Source organism: Dipodomys spectabilis, unplaced genomic scaffold (genome assembly GCF_019054845.1).
Source record: "Dipodomys spectabilis isolate Male_0828 unplaced genomic scaffold, ASM1905484v1 ptg000498l, whole genome shotgun sequence".
NCBI classification, from domain to species: domain Eukaryota; kingdom Metazoa; phylum Chordata; class Mammalia; order Rodentia; family Heteromyidae; genus Dipodomys; species Dipodomys spectabilis.
In genome coordinates this window covers 1,927,983-1,932,246 of record NW_024871175.1, presented here as the reverse complement: position 1 = coordinate 1,932,246, position 4,264 = coordinate 1,927,983, and the positions used below count along the sequence as shown (strand labels likewise).

Genomic DNA, 4,264 nt, shown 5'->3' with positions numbered 1-4,264 from the left:
TTATGTTGAATAGTGAGTTCTTTTACACTATAACATGATATTTCCCAAATCATTGACATAGAAGGCATTGTTTTCTATTTTCTCATTCCTAGAATAAGCTGCACATGAAAACCCCACTGGTCCTCATTTTCAGTCTGTACTTTTTAATACTGAGGAAAATCTTTCCGCTGCTCTCTATCAATTCCCTACTATCCAGTTAGAATAATTTAAAATAGTAAAAATGGAAAAAGAGAAAATAAATCATGGTGAAAAAACATATGCTGGAAATTCACCAGATTTTTCTGACCAGTTCAACCATTGTGAACTCTTGGTGAAATACATGGACATCTCATTCCCACTTGCACTCAAAGTCTCTGGTTAGGCAATTCTGACGAAGACAAGGAACAAGATGAAAAAGTGAGAAATGGTATCAATTGCAAGAAAAAAAATGAAGTAGGATGCAAGCAAATTTATTCTTTGGGATGCTGAAATTAATCGGCTTACTATGGTGTGTAGACTACTTTCCAACAAGGCCACCCAGATGAATACTAGGGATGAGGATGAGTATAACCCTCTTCATTGGGAAGCCTAGAGTGGACACTTAGACATTGTCCATGAGTTGGTATCTCAAGGCAGATATTCATGACATAACTGTGAATGGCTGGACAGCCCTGCACAGTGCTTATATGTGCAATAATACTAGAGTGCCTTCTTTCTTAATTCTTCATGATGCAGATACCAATACCCAAACTAAAGGCCTCTTGACTGCCTTGCATCTTGCTGCTTGGAATAGAAATAGAAAAGATACTCTGTTGAACCATTATATCAAACCAGGTCTAAAGAACAACTTGGAAGAAACTGCATTTAATATTGCCAAAAGTATAAGTATGTATCACTACCTCTTTGAAGTTGTGGAAGGCTATACAAATTGTTCTCCTAAGTCGTAATGGTTTGGTTAAGTTTCTTAAATTTCAAAAAGGCCAGTCCATCCTTTGTGTCCCTTAATTTTTTTTTTCACAATACAATGCAACAGCAATATCGTACTTTAAAAATTCATGGATTCCATGGTATTCTTCCAAGTGAATTGCCTGACTTTGATGTCAAAATGTATTCAAGAGTTGTTTGTATACATCTATAATCAATTCTGCAGTTTGTGATTTTTTAAAATCAGAAATAATTTTAACTTATCTGTTGAAATGAATAGTATAGAAACTAAAGTTTTTCCTCATAGTTTTCTGAAAAAAAGTATATCTATGTTTGTATAATATCCATAATCTATTTCATTCGTTCCTAGATATAATACTTGGAATTCTACATTGTTATATAATGTATAGGTTCATTAATAAATGTGTCTTTTCAGATTGCATTCCATATAGAAGAAGTTTAAGATTTCTTTTTTTCCTAGGTCCTTATATTATTTTATTTCTTTGTGATAAAATTACAATGTTATCTAATTTCAAGTTTTGTAAAGGTTATGCTATGTAAAGGCCTTTCTAAGATGAAGAATTAATACACTGATGTCAAACTAACCTTTAATTCTATAAATTAGATGTATTGTTACACTTGTTTTTTTGTAATTAACTTTTTAATAACTGTTTTTCATTTCTTGCATCAGAAGAATGAAAAATATGGAATACTTCACAAATTTTCATATCATCTTTGTGCAAGTGCCATGTTAAAATCTGTATTGTAATTTGGGTAGACCTGCTTCTGAAGCATGTAGTACCCTCTAAATTTAAGTACTTAATGATGCAATCTTTATACAGGCCTATATCCATGGTTCCCTATTTGTAACAAGGAACCCTTATTGTTCCTAAAAATGCTATTGATCTTATTTCTCTAAAATTCTGTGTATAGTGGAAAAAACATATCGTTTGGTCGATTACTCACATTTACAATATTTTTGTCAATGTCTATTTTGTCATTTTCATTTTAAATTTGATCATACTTTGAAACCGTTTCAGCTAAGTCCAAAGGTGATGGTTTTCAAGTACTTATTTATCAACTCAGTTAGATTTGTAGAGCTAATGGATTCAAAGTAAGCCTTGCTTAAGAGCTACTTCTAAACTTCTGCAGCTTAAAATTTCCGAAATGAGGTCTTGCTGGGACAAATGTCTACTTGAACCTTTACCCTTCTTCCATGTAGGAACAGACCAACCAGAATATCTTACCCTGACAGCATAGATTGTCTTACTGGAACAAAACTAATCTTAGTTACAAGGGATCATAGAGAGATGAACAGTTCAGACAGAATTGTTCAAAATGGAAGGTATTTTATCAAAATTTAATTGTTTATTATACTTATCATTTCAAAAGTAGCTAAAGCCAAGAAGGTGAAAAAATTGTTCATATGCATGATTACCTACTGTTCTAGCCTGTCTATCATCCAACCTGGCAGGAATTTACACTACTGACTTTCTATCACCAAATATTTCCATAGCTCCTAGAGAAGGCCATATGTTTCTCCTTGATATTAGGCCTTAAATTGGTAATGTTTTAATCATAGTGTTTCCTCTTGCCTCTAGGCTGTAAATCTACAAATGGTAAAGCTTTAAGTCTAACTCTACCAAAAACTGAGGTAGAGATAATGGAATAATACTTTGAAACACAGTTGCTTTTGATTCCCTAACCACAACACAATAATGCAAAACAATTTTTATTTTATATATACTTATATATTTTATATTTCTATGTGCTGATTTTAAATTTCACACAGTGAATCTTTCTAGAAAATAATTGAAGACTCTTCTCAATTTCTCATTTCCTACATTATTTCAGGACCCCAATTCGTTACAAGAATTACCAGAAATCAATTGTGAAATGCAAGGCAACTTAAAATGAAAGATGAGATCACAAAATCTGAGAGAAAGTACTGTAATTCAAACTTTCAATTTACAGATGACCAGCCCATATGAGTGAACAAAATCACAAATGAACAAGATTATTTTTAGTACCCCTCTCCTAATGAGTAATGAAAGATTTCAGTGCAGCCAAAAAAATAGTTTCTGTAGGGCTGGGAAGGTGGCTCAATGGTAGAGCACTTGCCTTGCATGCTTGAGGCCCTGGGTTCGATTCCTCAGCACCACATAAGCAAAAAGAAAAAAGCCGGAAGTGGCGCTGTGGCTCAAGTGGTAGAGCTCTAGCCATGAGCTGAAGAGCTGAGGGACAGTGCCCAGGCCCAGAGTTCAGGCCCTACGACTAGACACCCCCCCAAAAAAATAGTTTTTGTAATGATAGATCCATAATTGGTCTACCAAGTCTAGGAATACTTGATTTAGAGGTCAAATATAATTTAGAAAAACATTAACTGGGAAGATCCTTAGTGCTTCAACACACTGGTAGTTCAGTAAAACTAGGTTCTGTAGTATAAAAATGTTGTCATTCTCAAACCAATAATAACCTACATTTAATCTCCTGAAAGTATATTCATTTTCAAATGAACTATTTAAAATCACATTTGCCAAAATAACCCTTAACAAGTAGATGATAGTGACATTACAAGGTTTTCAAGTGTAGGGAGCAAGTTACAATAGAGGAACAAGACAAGGATGCCCACTCTCTCCACTTCTCTTCAATCTAGTATTAGAATGCCTAGCTAGAGCAATAAGACAAGGTGCAGACATAAAGGGGATCCAAATAGAGAAAGAAGAAATAAAACTCTCCCTATTTGCAGATCACATGATCTTGTATTTAAAGAATCCCATAGACTCCACTCCCAAATTACTCAAGCTGATTCAAAACTTTGGCAAACTAGCAGGTTATAAAATTGAACCCCAAAAATCAATGGCTTTTCTGTATGCCAACAATGAGAAAAGTGTGGTTGAAATTAGGAAAGCAACTCCATTTGTAATAGCCCCACAAAAAATAAAATACCTAGGAATTAACTTAACCAAAGAAGTGAAGGAATTCTACGATGAAAACTTTAAAATCTTGAAAAAGGAAATCAACACAGAACTTAAAAAATGGCAAAGCCTCCCATCCTCCTGGATTGGAAAGATTAACATCGTGAAAATGGCAATACTTCCCAAGCTATCTACAAATTCATCACGATACCTATCAAAATTCCAACCTCATTCTTCAAGGAAATAGAAGAGGCAATCCAAAAATTCATATGGAACAATAAAAGACCCCGAATAACAAAAATGCCCCTCACCTGAAAGAACACTGCTGGAGGAATATCAATACCAAATTTCAAACTCTACTATAAAGCCATAGTCATCAAAACAGCTTGGTATTGGCATAAGAACAGACCTCAGGACCAATGGAATAGAATTGAAAACCCAGA

General features: G+C 34.1%; 2 pseudogenes; one reads left to right on the top strand and one right to left on the bottom strand.

Annotated features, from left to right (window-relative positions):
- The first annotated feature begins 271 nt into the window (after positions 1-271).
- Positions 272-911, top strand: LOC122098969 (annotated as a pseudogene).
- A 690-nt stretch (positions 912-1,601) lies between these two features.
- LOC122098993 lies at positions 1,602-1,698 on the bottom strand (annotated as a pseudogene).
- Positions 1,699-4,264: the final 2,566 nt, after the last annotated feature.